This window comes from Aythya ferina (assembly GCF_964211825.1).
Source record: "Aythya ferina genome assembly, chromosome: 1".
Lineage (NCBI taxonomy): Eukaryota > Metazoa > Chordata > Aves > Anseriformes > Anatidae > Aythya > Aythya ferina.
Window position 1 is genome coordinate 112,777,030 of NC_140296.1, and position 19,411 is coordinate 112,796,440.

The following is a 19,411-nucleotide window of genomic DNA, read 5'->3' on the forward strand; positions in this document are numbered from 1 at the left end:
CAATCATAACTCAGTGAATAATCATAATCTCGATATTCCACTTTGACAATACAAATAGGTAGGGGGAATCACTAGGAAATCACACCACATTCTTCATTTGTACAGAACAGTCCAGCTGCAAGTCTGCAATTACAACTCAGTAAAGGAAAGATGACCAAGTGCAACCAGAGGACTTGGTTATTCTGCAAAAGTGTAAGACTAACAGTCATACTCAATTTCTGAACTGATTCACACATCCCAGATCAAAATGCAGCATTGCTTTAAGTACTTTTCCAGTAAATGTATGAAGATATACAGATCATTGTCCAGAACCTCACTCATCATGCTTTAAAATCCCATCTCCACAAAGGACTGTTAATTTCACAAATAAGGCAACAATATCACATAACATTTTTGGTTTTCCATTACATATATATACATATCCCTGACCTTGCTACTGACAAACCATGCCTAATTACATCCCAACTTTATCTTCTAACAGAATACTACAATAAAACATACCTCGGGGTGGTCAGGAGCCCTTCGATCATCCTTCAGTCTCTGCCACCTAGCATTTCTAAACACCTTACCAGCTTCTACCCAGCTGAAATTTTATCTGACTTGATCTCTCTTTCATACAATGCAGCTAGTTATGTTTTGCACTACTAGTTCAGCTGAAAACTGAATTCAGATGGAGACTGGAGACAACAAATAATTGAATTTTGCTGAAGTTGAAGTCCTAGAAGGACTGGAAGAAGGAAGTCAACCTTTATTCCTTGTTAATGAAGGCTTTTGTCATTGAAATGAAAAGAGATCACCATCTCAGAGAGATTACTTACTTTATAACTTCCATTAAACTTTGTGGATGAAATTCTACCTCCTTCAAAGCCCATGGAATACTTCCAAATAGTGCATAATTAACACTAAGTTGTATCATACTCCCTCAAGGTATTGTAGAGTGCCTCGTGTGCTACAGAAGTGCATGACCAGACCATTAGAAAGCCCATGAGAGCCCATCCTTCTTCAGGCTCTACAGAGGTTAGGGCAATGCTTTAAGTCATTGTAATAATCACAAGAAGTACTTCCAAGCCTACATTTTGATTTTTCTTGTTATTCAAGTAACATTGGCAATCATAAAATAAGGATCACCCATTGTTATCTCATACATGCCAGTCACAAAACTCAAAATTCCCTTGTTTTTTAGATGCACCTGCTTTGATTGGTTTTGATTAGGGATTTTTTTCTTTTAATAAAACAGAGCTTCACCATTTTTGTAGTGTGTTTGTCTTAGTCTCTATTAAAACATTTGTTTCTTGCAAGGAGAGAGCATTTTGTGAACTATCTGCAACAGTAGCTTCTTTTTATTGGGTACCGATACTAGCCAAATATTTACCTGGATAATTAACCAGTTCTGCCGAATCTGACAGCACATTTTACATAGTAGGTGAAGGCTACAAATTTCAGAAGTCACAATTTGTTGTTCATAGCATTTGAAGAATTCATTGAGCAAAATCAAATAAGGATCCCCTCTCCCACAAAGAATATGATTAAATTACAAGAGTAGTTAGATGACAGTGATTTTGATCACTGGAGATCAGAGAGGTGATTTCTAATGCCAGAAAAATTACCCTTTCTGCAGGATTAGTTAGAATATTTAGTGGAAATTAAAATCTGGATACTGTTCTCAGACAAAGACATTTCAGCTATCAATTTAGAAGCAAACAAACAAATAAGGGACTTGTCATAAAAAAACGGCAGGAAGAAAAACAATGTGTGCGTGTATGAGGGGAGATTACACAACCAATTTGTGCCTGTAAGTAAAAGCCTTCATGGAATAAAACATTACCAGAAGAGATTCACACAGGGAGAGGAAAATTGTTTTAAGACCAGTATAGGGCAAGAGTAATATATCAGCTATTCTCTGGCAGCATTTGGATTGTAAGAGAAAATTGAGGATCGCATGAAACTCCCAATGTAGGGCATGCAGAGGGCTGGCAAGATCAAGATAGCCGTCTGCATAGGAAGCCATAAAAATTAGCCCCGTTTATCTCCGTAGTTTCTTTCACAGAAATACATGTGAACAGATAAGATTCGACTCCCACAATTTCCTTCCTCATGAGGAGCTACTGCGCCTTTTTCCTTATGAAACATTTTCCCACCTTCTGCTTCCAAATTCAAGTGATCAAGCTTTATCCTAAATTGCACTTTTTCCAGGCTCTGCATCTGCAGAATACAGTATTCGATTGGTTTCTGCTCTAGATTTACCCTTATCAATACACATGGACAAGCAAGCTTCAGGACATGAACTCCTTAGAACAGAAGCCACCTTCTAAGATTGTATCCCCACCAGATCTTCCATGACCAGGCTTTGGTCAGGTGCCACATATAATTAAAAGTTACATGCATTTAAATTCCACACCTGGTGTGTCAGAGCAAGTTACTGTATGCATCTGTTTCCCAAATTTGCTAAAAGACATGAGCAAAAAGGTCCAAAGACTGACCTGTAAGAACTGCATTAGCCATCAGTTATAACCTCTTTAATACAGCCATAAAGTATATTTACCTTTCACGACTGAATTTAACCTAAAGGGGAACAAGGAATATAGAAGAATTAATTTGCTAGTTTTATTTTTAAAAGAGTTGCCAAACTGATAGCATTATCTTCTAAACAGAAGCATCTGGTTTGATTCTGATCTCCCAATATAAATGAGAAGTACCCTCACAGAAGGCAATAGAACTATAAAATCAATGTAAGGAAGGTCAGATTAAGACCCTCCATATTTACTGGTAAGGGTGTTATTCACTCAAGGCATTTGTGGCATTCTGGATCGATCATCAGTTAGTTGTGACATTCTGCACTTTGCTGAAAACGTGCGCTGAATAAACACTGGGAGGATGACAGCTTAATATCTGGCAGCAGTTAAAGAAAAGTCAGGCCATATTTTTCATTTCCAAAAGCAATAAGCAAAGGACCATCCCAACTGCTGGGAATCATTTAAGCAGCTTCCCTTCATGCGAGAACCTGGCAGGGTCACAACACTAGAACAAAACTAAACAAAACGGAACACACCAGAGCATTTACTTATCAGCATCAAAGCACAGAAAAGAGAAGAAGGATTATTTCCTCTTTTGGGTTACCTGGAATTAAACGTACTCCTTCCTCTTGCACTTTCTGCATATCCCACCCCCTCAGTGCAAGACAAGGATTGTCTGTCCTGTTCTGCCTTGAAACTCACTCAGTGTGACTCTTTTACCCCTTAACCAAAACTAATGTTGGATAAAAGAGAATTAAGTGCACAGTCATGGATCAGTACAGTACCCTTGTACCCTAACTGAAAGGCTTCCACTTCAGCACATTTCTGTATAATGAACTCTGTATGTCTAGCGCCTGTTTATCAGACTGAGGTTTGACCAGACATTTAATAATTGTATCAGAAAGGTCAATTACCTTTCCTGAGATCACTCTTCATGAAGACAAACCAAGATTCATTTGGCCCATCCTCCCACTACCCAAGGATGCGGGAAGTAGGGCAGTTGATTAATTTTATTGCATGTCAAAGCTGACTGCTGTGGGTCACTCACAGGGAAATTATTATAAATGCCAGCTGGTCCTTCCTATCAAGGAAAACAGTAAACTGCTTGGGTAGCTGTACTGAGCCGTGCAGCGGCACTTGTGCAATGAGCAAGCTTGCAACCTTATCAACAGGTCCAGAGCTCAAATGAAGCCTAAGAAATCCAAGTCCCAAGGCTTCTGCCTTAAAAAGGGAGACATCAAGAACTGACTGATCAAGGCTTCATGCATCCCAGAAGGGAAAGTTTCCTGTCTTGCTCTCCCCCCCTTTAAAGAGGGGTGTACAAAGGAAGGCCAACTATCAAAAGGAGTCAGATACAGATCAGTAAGCAGAATTTGGGATGTGTATATGAAATTGTGAATTTTTATAAAACTGATAATTATTATGGTGTTTTTGTTTGTTTTTTGTTTGTTCATTTATTGTATTTATTTATTATTAACTCTAATAACTTCACAGGGGAAATCAGCAGTGTTAGAAGAAAACATTCACTATACACACAGACACTTTTTTTTTGGGTGGGGGAGAGGGGAGAGGGAATAGAAGAAAAACAGAAAACACTGCAAGTTAGAGATATTCATATAAAAAGAAAGTTTCATCAGCTGCAGCTGCCAGTGAAGATTTGCTCAGTTTAAGTTGAGACCCCATTCAATCTTCAGATAAATTAGCCTGAAAAATTTCATGGGGAGACAGGAATAGGAAAGCACTAGACAGAACATTTTTGTTTTGTTTTGTTTTTTATATATCTACCTGCAGAGAAGGTAAAGTTTGCATTGCTGTCTGATCTTCCCTGGAAAGAAACGTGGTCCCTGGAAGCTGCATCTGACTCTGAGTAAAACTGATGAGTTAAAATAACCCTCTGCACAAGACTCAGTTTGTACAGTTACCTATAGGTGCTTCTAGTTTCATCAGACAGACATGAACAAGTTCACCAGCTAAATGCACAACAAATAAGGGCAGCATGGGATTTTAGTTACAAGCCCAAAAGCAAGTGATTTTCACATGCTTCTGGAGTTCAGCATAAAAACAATGTGTGTGCACATCACTACAAAACACATTATGACATAAGGCAAACAAGGCATTTATTTGGAAAAGACTTGTAAAATAGAATAAATCAGTTAAAAGAGCGATGACAGATAAAAATCTTGGATTCCTTATCCTTTGTTTTAACTATTCCAGTACTCTCTCCTGTGTTCAGCAAGATCATTCCTGCCAGTAAAGTCATGATATTTCACTCTCCCTTGGTTGAAAAAAAATAAATAAATAAAAATAAATAAATAAATAAATAGTCTTTTACTGCACATTACTTTCTCCTTAAGAGATAAATAAACTGTAATTATACCTGTATTGTCTGTGCTCAAATTGTATAACACCTGCAAGTACACTGTACTGTTTTGAGATTTGGAGCTGGATGGGAGAACAGTGGGGAGGCTAAATGTTTGCTTGCCTTTAATTTTTATTTATTTAATAAATTTAGTTTGTCACAGAAAGTCCTGAAGTCCTGTGATTGACTGGGGATTAATAATCGTGACATCAAGTTGACTGTAATACACTCCTTTTCCAGGAATGTCATGTTTATTGCCTCGAGTGAGCTGCATCAAATTGAAAGTCCAAAAAATTATGTGCCAAAAGCTCCTGTGGGCGCAATTCGTCACCCGCCCTTTTCCAAGCCACTGACATGCAATTAAAATAGCATCATATAAATAGATGGGGAAGGTTTGAGAGTATTTTAATTCCTCAGAGAAGAGCAACTTGGACAATACATGAAATTACTTTTTATAGCCCTTCTGTTTTGTACTATCAACTTTGGATGGGAGATTGAACTGAAGGAAAGCACAACTGTGTGAAGTTTGGTGTAGGAATCTCACTTCACTTCCTAACATCTGGAGAAAAAAAAAAAAAAAAAAGCAAAAAACATTTTTCAGCAACCCCAATTTGTGTTGTTATTGAGTGTGCAACTGTATGAATAAAAAAAATATTTTTGACATCGAACTCTAGCCTTACATTGATGTAATGCTTGAATTTTATTTTGCCTTTACTTTTCCTGAAGAACTATGACAGAGATATCTAAAATAAGCCCTGTGCAAAGCTCCACGCTTCTCAAAGAAGGTTAATTTTTTATTTTTCAAAATGTATGTATGACTTTTTTGAAACTACAAATATATGAAGTTAGAGGCCAATTTCTCTTCAGATTGCAAAATACAGACTTTCTATTTTTGCCTTTACAGAGCATGTTGCCTTTTTTTTTTCTTCCTTTTTTTTTTTTTTCATTTTTTACATCAACAAGTAAAGAAAGAGGGTGACAAATACTGCAGTCTTCCTCAGACTGGAAAAAATTTGGACGGGAATCTGAAACTGTAAGGAAAAGCTTTGTTGTAAATATTTAGGTTTTTCTAAATTCAGTCCAATTTTCTTTTAGAATCAGAAGAAAGTGGCTGATGAATAATTTTGCTAGAAAAAAAGCCCATTTTCTTCTCACCTCCAAGAAGCACAGCTCACAGGATGTCAGAACCCCTAGAGCCATACCCCTCAGGGGCCGCTTCAGCCACTACTTTCTTTCTGTGGGCACAGAAGTTTAATTTGTTAAGCATTTTCGTAACATGTGGAAATGGATGCAGAAGTATTTCAAAACCTGTTCACCAGGCTCTATGCACTAACTGGGCTCATATACTAAAAAAATAGCATTTTTCAAAGAAGTTTTCTGGCATCTGTTTATACCAGCCAGGGGCACCAAACCTCCATACACTTATTTTGGGTCACCCCGTTGCTTCCTACTCATAACTGTTTTTTTGCAAGATGTTGAAAAAAACTATTTTTATTTCATGTACAGCGTACACTACAACATTTTTCCTTCTCATAACGGTTGTTTGGCTTGTCACTACATCAGAAATTTTCTAATACCATTTCTGGATAAAATTTGCTTGTCTTTTGTTAAGTTAAAGTAGATTCTGCTATTTTCTGCAGAAGGGTTCTACTACACACCTCCCAGGAAGGAGAAACACCCTAAGATTACCAAGTCAGTTTCTAAAAGAAGTGAATTGCAGTTTCTAATATGAACTCCTTATGCATTCATACTAGGGGTAAATGCTAAAACTTAATGGCTGCTTCCAAAGATCTCGTTTTTTAAAGTGTATATTAGCTATGCAGACACCACTATAGCAAATAATTGAGTGAAACCAATGCTTTATTTATGTGGCAAAGCTTTAAGTTACTGCAGCAAGGTCAAAGAAAACACAGCACTTAGCTGCCTGGCCAGCAGGTGTACGTCACACCAAAGTGATTGCCAGGGACTGTAAGGAGGGAAAAGCAACTAAAGGTGTGTGAAATGGTATGTAGGCACACAGCAAAAACAAACTGTGCTAGGCAGTGACCACTCTAAAGAAAAGCAGACTGGTATAACCCTGCATGGGATTGCAGAGGTCTCCACATGTTTTTGTCTTGCAATGCAAGGGCGAGAAGCCAACACTCGGCTGATGAAGGGAGCCTGCACCAGACTGCTCAAGTGGCAGCCAGACAACCCGAGACAGGCATCATCCCCCATCTCCTCTCAGCCCTCTCAGAGGGGTGACTTGGTGGTTGTCAGATCTTTGGCAAACAACATTTTTGCCCAGGAGCACGGGGTACACAAGCGGGCACAAGAAAGCAGGGCAGCACTGCAGTGTCTCTCCCTTCCCTCTGGCTGTAAGCCTTCTCAGGAGAGAGATTGCTGTCACTTACCAAAACCTCTACAGTCTTCATCAGAGAGTCTTATTTTTAAGTTTACCAAAGCTAAAAGCAGTTGTCTCACCCACAGGAGATTAATGCTTACAGGGCAGAGGGGGAACATTGCTCCCACACAGTGAAGCCTTCCCGTTACAAAGAGGCAGGGAGGGCAGGGGAAGGGCGGCGCTGGAAGGGACTAAGCCTTTGTAATAAGGCTACATAGACATACTGTGGTTTAGCTGGAAATACACTGCTTTAAAAGTCCAAATCCACTATAATTGAACTGCTACTTAAACATTACATGCTGGCTTCACTAATGGTACGTTTCTGTTTAGAAAACTGTTCCTAGTGGAAACGGACAATCGTTTTTATTTGCTTCTATATTTAGATTCCTGGATAATGCTTATCAGAAAGCTTTTAAATACAAAAAGTCCCAGCTAATCTTATCATGCATAGGTCATGACAACTACTTACAGACAGCTAAAAATTTAGTTTTTAAACCATGCATAATTTGTTCTGGCTCTCCTGCAATGGCCTACACCAAATAGGTGATCAGGAGATGTAAACTGAGTGGGAATTTATACACTTATTTTCTCCATTTCAACCTCACACAAAGAAAAGGTGTAGCTTACCCCATCCAGAAAAAACAAAAAAAAAAAACAAAAAAAAAAACAACAATTTTTTTTCATACTGTTTCCAGTATGCCATAGATAGAAAACAACATTACAAGGACTATTCCATATTTACTATTATGCTGGGAAAAACTGATAGATAACAACAAAATATGCCTTTGATTTATGGGTATTTGGAGACAACTGAAAATGGACATTTCATGAAGCAATCATCATGCCAGGCACATGATATAAATTAAAATCCGGTTATTATGGAATAAGATAGCTGAAAAAAAAAAAAATAAAAATAAAATAAAAATAAAATAAAATAGAGGCATGCTTGAAGAGTGGATTCCTACATTTTTTTCCCTGAAGTGATGGTTCTGGCTACAAGACCACGCTATTTTTAATATAGCCTGCAAAATGAGCAGGCTGAAGCCTTGATGGATTACAAGAGCACCGGTGTGTTAAACAAAGACCTTTTTAACCCAATAGCCTGCCTCTGACAGTAGGCAGAAGTTGATGCTTAGAGAGACATCTAGAAAGGACACAAAACGTACTAATGTTTCCTCAAAGTACTCGTCCACCTCTACCAATTTATGGTTAGGTATTTTCACAGACCTCAGGAGATGTCTGAGTCATGGATTTGTCTTGTCTGTCCTTAAACTCTTGGAAACATTCAGTGCCCACATCCTGAAGCAAGGCATTCCACATGCTGAAAAAGCACTGCTAGTAGTTGACTTTTTATTCTGAGCCTGGCATTTGTTAGCTTCTGTGGATGAATCAGTTCCTCTGCAAAAGAAAAGGACAGCCAATACCCCGTGGTTGATAGTTGCTTGGATCAAAAGGGACCAGACCTTGTTTAATAAATAGTCTTTTACTCTAAGCCTTATTTTGCCTACATTTTTTGAAGGGGAAGAGAACACAGATGTCATCTCAAGTACCTTTTAAAACAACAAAAGACAAGATACAAGTCTGTAGTTGAAAAACCCCTCCCAGCTCTGGCTCTCCTGTCATCTGCTGTGGTTTCAGGATTGCCATGAGACACTCCACGTTGATGAGACCTGTACAGACAGTGCCTTATGGAATCAACCTACATCTCATGCAGCCAGAACATAAAGTCCATAAAGCATTACAAATCAAAGTCAATGTATTTAATTACATCTAAAAACCTAAGTGGAAGGCAATATGTTGTAAACAAGAGAAATAGGCTTCGTTTTATAGTCATCAGCAAAGCTGGAACCTTTGCTGTTAATAACCATCTTCAAGTCATCATACTGAATCCCAACATGCGTTTCAGCACACTTCATTACAGCATTGCAGTGACTGTGCTTTCCTGACCAAGGGTAGAGGAAGTTGCAATATGAATCACAAAACTGTGAGAGTGCCTGTCACTCTAAGAGGTGGTGATGGGAGAAATCAGCTCCTTTGGTTCCCGTGATAAGTCTGCCTGCTGGCACAAATCTCTCAAAAGTTCAATTCCAAGCCTCTTCAGTCAGTATTTGTGCCAGAAGTACATGAGCAGTCACCTGGTCAAGAAACAGACCAAACTTTTTGGGTGACTCAACTCATCAACAAACCTCAAAGCAACAACTATCAATCATAAAATGCTACCAGTCAGAGATTAAAAGAGCCACCTGAAATAATTCTGACAAAGACTATTCTGCATTCAGATATCACCTTGTCATGATTTGATGCAATTTACTGACATTATTCTGTCACAACATCAGCTCAGAGAGAGGAAAGAACTGGGGGAGAGGGAAAAAAGGAGAAAGAGAATGAACATTTAATTGCATGAAGCACCAACCTGGAAGGAATAATTTTTTGTTTGCAAGATTCCTTAAGAAATAAGTTCAAAATAATCTGTTCTTTCAAATCACAATTTTTCAATATGCAGACCTTTTCAATAGGCAGACCTTTTTTTTTTTTTTTTTTTTTTAATTTCTGAAATTTTAATCTAGAGTTTGTAAATTAAGTATCATTAGAAGGTGCCATCATCTTTGAGGAAATTAAATGAGTTTGGGGTGGGTTCCTGAGCTAGTCCAACCGTCCCTCACTCCACCCTCCTCCAGCTTCCCATAGAGACTTAAAATGACTCATTTTCATCCTGATGAATAAAATAAAATGCCAGTCTCAAAAGTAACTTTTTCCCCCAAAAAATTCAAATTTGTTACCCCCTATAAACAGAGGAAAATATTGTACCTGGGAACTTCCTACAATTAACCCCACACAGTAAACACTCTCAGGTTATCAGGATTGAATTTCAACCCCATTATCACTTCATCTCAAAGCATAACAACTGATTTTATCTCACTTAAGAAATGTCACCAATCATAGTATTATCAGCCCTCTTCAAAACACAAGTATTTGTCTCTGTGTGACCTCCTGCAGGAGTGAATGCCACAAAGCTGAAATATGGTCTGAACAGACAATTTTCCTTAATTGGATCCTAATTTGAGCTAATGATAGCATCTATGATCAGCTGGTTACATTCTCAAAAGTAACTGATTACCTGATATATAAAAGTACAATATTTTTTGTCTGATTTCATTGCTTAAGAAACAGCAGACTCCCTAATAAACACAGCTCAAACTTTTTTTTAACCCTACAGTCAAGCTGATCCAAAGTGTACAATTAGATAATAAAGTTCTTCCTTTTCAGCTGGCTCAGGGACTTTTGAGTAAAGACACAATTCCTGCTGCTATATGTGAATACATATATTTGCAAGCAGTTCTCTTTATACTACCACCACTTCCGTCTCAACAGCTTTTGGGCAAGTAAGGTAACCTTCTTGCATTCCAGATATTAGTTCTGTAAGTTAAGGGCATCATAACTTGTCCACTTTTATTGCCCTTACAAAGGACAAAAACATACAGAAGCACAAGTTTATTTATCTCAACACGTCCTTTTTATTAGAGAGCTACTGACTGGGTGATATTCAAACACTCAGACCTTTGGGGCATACTTATTTTACTGCTCCATCTGGAAAGCGTCACCTATGAAGGCATAATTAAAAATGAATAAAAATTTAAATCACAAGTATCTAAATTAACTGTATGTTCTGCTCCACAAAACTAAAATTTTTGCATTTTCCAGACAGCATCCAGAGCATTTTTTGCGTCATGAAAGGCTGAGAGAACTGGGATGTTCAGCCTGTAAAGAGAAGTCTGGGAGGCAGAAGGGGATCTTATCAACAAATACCTGAGGAAAGGGAATGAAGAAGAGTCAGCACTCTTCTCATCAGTGCCCAGTGACAGAACAAGAGGCAACAGCACAAACTGAAATACATGAAATTTAATCAGAACTTAAGTAAACTTTATTTATTGTGAGGGTGGTTAAACACTGGAACAGACTACTTAGCGAGTCTCCGGAGTCTATCATCAGAAATACCCAAAAGCCTGACTGGATACAGCCCATGGCAACCTGCTCTACCTCACCCTGACAAAGCAGTGGGGTTAGACTGGGTGATCTTCAGACCTCCTTTCCAAATATTATGTGAATTAACCCTGAAGGGGTGGGGAAATCACGTACAGAAATAATGAACAAACAAGTAAAAAAGGATTGGTAAAACACTGAAGTGCTACAGAAAACTTTCCATTTAAGTTTGAATAGAACTTGGAAGTAGTTGAAATTATAAGATTAAAATAATTACCTAGAGCTAACATGTTTCAATTTTGAGTAATTAGACATAATTAGCAAACGTATTCATCAGGAACATGCATTGTACCCACTTTTTTTTCTTCAGTTTACTGTAGTTTCTCAAACAAAAGAAAAATATTTTGCTGGGTACTTAAGAAATTTCTCAACCAAAATCTACTATGGGATCAAAAAGTCAACCAGTTTGAAATGATTTTTTGAAATTAGTTTCTTCCTTGTTGACCTCAATGAACCAACACAGTAATACAGGAGAAAGAAAAGTGGTAAAGCGTATGCACACGCACAAACTATGACTGAGTCTTCTTTATGTGCCCCTGGCAAACAAGTCCTCAGTTCTTCATTTCCATTAAATGACAGCTGTGCAGATGAATGCTTGTAAATAGTAATAAAGCTAGAATGAAAACAAGGCTGAAGGAAATAGTGCTTATGGTAAAAGTGACAAAACACAGCTTGCTCTTTACAAGCCAGGAGTAATTCAACCATCTTCCAAAGGGCCACTTGCAGGTGGATAATAGAAATGAGTTATTCACTGCTCAAAGAAAAATAAATTAATTGAAAGAAAACAAGAAGCTGACAGAAAAAGGAAGCAATATCTTTGCTAGGCCAAAATGCCACGTTCCATTTTACCATCCTGCCAGAAACTTATCTCCAAAATCTTCTTCCCACCAAAATGTGAGTTTGATTTGCTTTAGTGAATTTTCCACAGCTCATACTAATCTCTCTCACACACACACAAAAAAAAAGGATCATGCCATGAAATCTAAAGGAGAACATTTTGGAAGGAAAAAAAAAAAAAGTAGCATCACCTAGAATATCAATTTTTTGTTTTGTTCCAGAAATCATTGCATCATACAAACTTTAAAAATTAAAATATTCAAATGCATTCAGATACTTTTGAATTCAGCAATGTATATGTCTCCATAGTCTATGTCAAAGGTGAAGAAAAGCTACTTCAAGATGTTTCGTTAACCAAAATGTCCATTTAAGATCAGTTCATCTTTGGACTACCAACAAGAAGAGAGTTTAACACAGACCGTCATTTACACTTTGGTGAAAAATAAGGCCAAATTATGCTTGGAGATAATGAAGAAAAGAGGCTTTTGTAAGCTCTGCTTGTAGCTCTTGCTACAGTCTATTTTGCTTTTTCTTTCGGTACCAGAGTATTGTATTATAGGACAGCATGTCTACAGAGGCTCTTCAGTCTGCTGTACAAAGGATACCAGTGAAACAGCGAATAAGGTCAGCGTTCAAAGTGTTCACCATCCCTCAAATTATGATTTACCTAAACATCTGAAACACTATAATACCAGTGGATTTACCTTTAAAGATGACAAAACAAAGACACTATTTGTCTCACTTTATCTAAAGAAAACTAGAAACGATTACAAGCCTTCATTAAAAGCAGGCAGCGATCTCTCAAACAGCAGAAGTCTTCAATACATCTGTGCAGGTAACTCACAGGTAAGCTCAGCAAAGCAAACAACAAAATATAACAAGAGTACTCAAGAGTACTTTTCTCCAGGCAATTGTCGCATATAAAAGACATTTATATAATCAATGCATCCTCTGGTATTCATTTAATCCATTTATCTTAAAATAATTTGGAAATCCTAGTACATTTTCAACTAAACTTGGCAGAAATGCTGCAAAGATTTCAGTGATTTTTTATTTTTTTTTGTTTGTTTGTTGTTATTATTATTTTTTCATAAATATAGACTAGAAGCAGAGAAAAGACTACAATAAGTGCTCAGAGAAAAAAGCTACAGTGGTAAGCTCAACCTCTTTACTAGCTAGTAGAAAATACACATAGGGAAGAGTCACAGCAAACCAAGGTCTGTTCTGTTGTTTGCAGAAAGGCTTGAATTTCTGATTGCAACAAAATTAGAAAAGAATAGTGAAAGCAGGTGGTCACCTGCTGGGAGCTGAAAAGCAATGCTGTCCTCTTGTACATCACTGAAACTATAAAGTGAACTTAGCAAAGTTATTTCTTATTGGGATAGCAAAGACAGATGTACTTAGTAACTAATGGAGGCATGCGAGGGGAAACTCCCTTAGGGAACCTGTTAGGTATTTGGCACAGAACATCTTCTACGTTAATAATAGGGAAGAAAAACAGTAAGTACACAACAGTAGCTGATATGCCATTTTGTGTGATAACACAAAAAAAAAGAAGAGATATTGTGGAAATCACAACATGAAGAATCAAAAACATGTAATGTGACTTAGCTACCGACTGCATGAAATTCCCACTGTTCTCCCTAAATCTGCAAGGTGACCCACACACCTGTGGCTTGGTTTGTTCTGGAAAGTACATCCTGTCAGAACGGAGTGGAAACAAAACTCTGCTCACATCCATGTAAATGTACTATTTGCAATGTCAATCAGTAGATAGATGTTACAAAATAGACTAAAATTCATCCTTTACACAAGTACCTTAATTAATTCTGTATATAATATGCGTCACAGAAAAAAATATCATCTCTATACAACTAAGTTTATCCAACTACATTTCAGGAAGAAATCCATTTCAATATTTTGTTAACCAAAGTCTACATTGGCAAAAGACTGCCAGAAGAAGCCTACAATATAAGAAAAAGCCTGTTATCGGTGCTATTGCATATTCTAAAGGACAATAAAAGAGCAGTACTTTGTAATGAGATCACACTACCCAATGCAATTCAAGCTATTAAAGATGCAAACAGTTGATGAGATGCATTTTCACACTGTAATGGGAAGAAAGCCCCTTCCATAATGTATGCGTTCATCTACCCAAAAGCATTTTACAGTCCTGACATTTGTTCTCAATGCAGAGAGAGAAAGTATATGCAAAGGCAGAAAGGCTATTCTTGCAACCTCCACACAGGTTTTGAATTAAGTCTATTCTTCATTGTGAGATACAGTTTTCTGCTGATTTTGAACACAGCTCCCCCCTCCCCAGCTGACTCCTCATCTATATATACATATATATATATAGCCATCTAATTAAATAATTTACTCTTTCAGATGCTGAAGATTCTTAGAAGCATTAAGAATTAAACTTCCTGGATTTCTTTCTGTGAATTATGGTTTCTTAGGCTTCTTTGCATCTAAAATATTAATATTCATGGAACGTTATACCTCTTGAAATTTTGTAAACTTCAAAGACCATTTAAAAACAACCCACAGAACTAAAATGTTTCAGTGAATAAATGATAGTAAACTTTTACTTTTGATATGAAAGCAGAAGTGCCTGTTCTGAAGACATTCTTAATATAAGCACGATAACAGGAGCCACCGTTCTATTGCCTCACACTCTATGCATTTCTTAAACTTCCTGAAATAACCTTTTTTTATCATTAAACAAGACTGCATTCTGTGACAGGAAGGAGTACTTCAAACTCTTCTGCCCTGAAAGCAGCTATGTTTAAAAGTATAAGCTCAAACTTGACTGTGACTGTACAACAGAAGGGGAAAAAAAACAATTCTCCAATATAGTATAAAACAGTGAAAAAATATTTAAAGTATTATCAAGGGCAATATAATAAAATCTGAAACTAAAATAGCACAAGAAAAAAACACTAAACCCATCCTCCAAGTCAACCCAGTTTTCTGAATGCTTCAATAGCGATTGAACTGGTGAAGCAGGCACTTGGAACACAGCAAGATGGAACAGGAAATGAAATTGCATGTGATGGTAAAATGCCCAAACTATTAAATATTTCCCAACTATTAACTTGGAGCTGGTTCATCCAAATCAATTTGAAAAACTGCTCACTTTTGCAGATTTAAGAACCCTTCAAATTAAAAGTTGATGGCAAATGCAACCTTGAACACCAATTCCCATTTAACATTCTGTCGCTATCCAGACACAGTGATAAGAAGATTACATTCAGCTGGAGGTGGGTGCACTGAAAGATGAGGTTTACAACTACAGCTTGGTATTAATCTGGTTATTTATTATCACCCCAAAAGCACTGAGTGAAGAAACACAAAAATGTATTGCTACAACCCCTTAAAACAATTGCAATGCTTTAGAAGAATTTCAAAATAAGAAACGTATTACTATGATTTTATGTCTCCAACATAGAATAGAGCTTTATATATATATATATAATAATTATATTTTATTATATAATTATATATTATATATATATTATATATATATTTATATATATATCATATATATAAAATATATATATAAATATATATATTTATATATAAATATATTATATTATATATTATATTATATATATTATATATAATATATATTATATTATATATTACATTATATATTATATTATATTATAAATATATATATATATTTATATATATATAAAACAGAAAAAAAAGAAAAAAAACGTATTTAATACTTGTAGTTTTCCTCTGCTTTCTCTAAACAAGCAAATATAAAAGTTGTAGCACAGTGGATGTTATTTTGCCATTACTTAAAGGTTGCAGGCTCTTTTCTGACCTGACCATTCTAGGGCTCATAAATTGTCTGGGCTCTTCCTGGGACATCTTTAGCCCATTCATGTGTGATAACAGTTATTTGCCAATCAGGTAACTCTCGCTCAGCTTCAGTTCAGTTTTGATTTGGCTCACAGTGATAGCAGACAATTATTTCTGTGTGGCCTCCAGAAGAAAATGAAATATGGAAGAGTACGCCTGCTGTGTACCAACGTTCTTGATGTTGAGTACAGGTTTTGTAGTTACTGATTTTATGAAAAAAATAAATAAATAAAGTTGTTATTCACAGTTGAAAGGCTTTCCAATGCTTTTCTACCATTAGCAATTAAACAAAAAGGATTGGCTTTAAACACTCTTAACTCTTCTTGCCACTATGAAATAGAGGATATTTTTCAGGGTGCTACATTTTCATCAGCCACTATGAAACAAAATAAGTAGTTTTTATAAATAAAGGCAAACAGATCAAAACTAACAACAGAACATGCACAACAGCATTCACAGATCAGGCCATGAGCATCTTCTGAGGCATTTGGCTAAAAATACTGTCCATCACAGATTGTCTTTTGCTATCTACTCTCTTCCCCCCCCCCCCTCACAGAGAAGAGGACATGGCCAGGAAGCACTGAGCATTCAGCAGTGGTTGTTTTGTCTGCTCTTAACAGCAGGTAAAAGCCACACACAACAATGCAGTCTCCCACATGGCAGAGGCACAGAGGTACTGCTTTTGTGCAACCAAAAGTTGCAGCAATCCTAGCCTGCGTCCTTAGGGTTCTGCATAAAACGAAACAGGCTTCCTAACTCCAATGCTTCCCAAATCTCACGTCTGCTATGGGTTTACAGTTCTGTAACAATTGAATGAAAAAGTCAGCTGCAAATGCAAGTTTTCTTCCATATCATAGTGTGAACCAAGAAATGAAACCTATCTTGTGAATCAAGCCAGAAACAGAGCTTTTCCCAAAGCATTGTTAGAGAGAGGGACAGGTAGTCATGCCTTAGCATTTCCCCAGTTGTAAGATAGCTTTGTCACTATCATGGGAGCACAACACATAATAGCAAACAATGAGTATCGGGGGCACAGAATTTCTGTTTGAGCATTAGGTAAGGCACACCATATACCATGCTTTAGTTGTTTTAGTCCATTTATGGATATATTGGTAATTGAGAAGGGCTAAAATATTGAACAGCATACAGTATGGCATACAGTATGGCGTACAGTATGGCACTAGCCCTCAACTTCACCTACCATTGGGCAGCACTGCTTAAGTCAAAGCACTTTCTTAACAAATCCTCATACAGATGGGATAGGACAGGGTCACCAAAGCACAACACAGTCCCTAGCACCCAGCAGGTAGGCATGCAAATAAAAAAGAAAACTCAATACACAACTATAGTTTACTTTAATGAATTCTCAGATCTGAAAATAGCCTGCAAGGTTTGCAAAACCTGAAATTTCATGAGATTTAAACCATTGCTGAAATCAATTAGCTTAATTTACGATGTACTGTTTAGCCAGCATCCTAATTAAACAGCAGCTTCCTATAATTCCAGTAAGGAACAAAGCACAGCAGGTGATATTTAAGTACGGGCTAGTGACCTAACATGTGCATTTCCAGCTTTTTTAATTATGCTGATTTTTCAGAAGTCAATGGAGAGTAAACTAAAATGTATATAAAATGAAAAAAAAAAAAAAAAAGGCATTTTAAAGCATATTTATTATTCAGTAAGACCTGGGACTGATTCTGAAATTGTATTTAAAGAATTTATTATAAATAAATGAAGGAAGAGAAAAGCACTATCCCCAATTTTTTTCCACCTCTTTGCCTTTGGAGATCATAAAACAAGGCAAACTGGTCAAAAAGCTACAACTTCTTCAAATAAAAAATCGTCTTTGTGACTGGCTCCAGGTGATTTCCAACTGAAGACATAATTATGTAATTGCAAAACAGTATTGGATTTTTTTGTTTGTTTGTTTAGTTTGATGGAAGAACTAATAAAACGTTAAAGATTCTGAAGTAAAATTTTACATAAAATTCACACCTCTCACCTTCACTCTTGGGCTCTGGGTTGGCTTTAACATTGGAAAGAATGCCTTTGGGCAGTAGAGAAAATTAGATTTAGAATACTGAATTAAAAATTGGCATAATCGATTCAATTATAAAATTGTATTTGGGTAGTTCTACCCATAATGCTATACAAAGATTGAGATTGTAGCAGACATTGCATTACCCTACTTCAGCTTTGTTCATCAAGTTCACATGGCTTGGAGAGCAAAGGAAACTTAGTGTTATGAATCTATCCATCACTAATTTTATGTATTAGTTACGCCAGAAAATTCTGCAAGTGTCAGGTAATACTGCCATCCTTTTTTTTCCTTGCCAAATACTCAAATTTGTTAGTACCAAGCCTACATAGGAATGGTAATCTCTAGACTAATTCATTCACTTTCACTAGAATTAACTGCAGCACCTAATACTCCCTTGAATGGAGACTACTGAACTTCAGAGCACTCTCCCTGCTCCACTTTAACTGGGTATCTCACATTTATTTTAATAATTGTTATGAGAGGGTCTCCATAACGTTTTAGTAGTATCAGCTGCATCAAGTATCTTTTCACTGGTAGGATTTTTTTTTTTTTTTAGGGGGTGGTATTTTCTGTAAGAGCACTGTGCTGCACCTCTGGAAACATGGAGTATTCTGCCAGTTTAATCAGCAGCCCCCAGATGTTCTTGGCCAAATCTCTATTTCTAAGCTTTCTTTACTGCACCAATTCCTCCCTCAGTAAAATAGGATAACTGATTCTCTTTAAAAAGAGCACACTCAATACTACCATGCAAGGGATAGGGTGCCTCACATCACTGTGTGTTGAGCTTCTAGCATGATGACTTATGCAACTAGATGTCATTTGTCCTCATCTTCGCTTTTTCCCTGGTGTCAAGTAGAAAGGATGGATGTTTAGCATCTCCCTATCCAGACTGCTGTTTGGTAGGTGTCCTGATTTTGGTTAGGACAGAGTTAATTTTCTTCCTAGTAGCTGGTAGAATGCTATGTTTTGGCTTAGGATGAGAACAGTGCTGATAACATGCTGGTGTTTGAACTGTTGCAGAGCAGTGCTTACACCAAGCCAAGGACATTTCAGCTTCTCACTCTGTCCTGCCAACGGGCAGGCTAGGGGTGCAGCAAGAGCTGGGAGGGGACAGATCCAGGACAGGTGACCCAAACTAGCCAAAGGGGTATTCCATACCATCTGACATCATGCTGAACATATAGGGGTGGCTAGCCAGGGGGAGGAGGGCTGGACTGCTCGGGGTTAGGCTGGGCATCGGTCAGCGGGTAGTGAGCAATTGCATTGTGCATCACTTGTTTGTACACAGTAGTAGTACTATCATCATCATCAGTATTGTTATTATTATTTTTATTATTATTTTCCTGTCTTAATAAACTGTCTTT

At 37.1% G+C, this 19,411-nt stretch overlaps 1 long non-coding RNA gene across 2 annotated transcripts in view; it reads right to left on the reverse strand.

The window, feature by feature from the left end:
- Positions 1–19,411, reverse strand: part of LOC311444531 — a 232,272-nt gene that overhangs the window by 164,537 nt on the left and 48,324 nt on the right. The window lies entirely within an intron of this gene.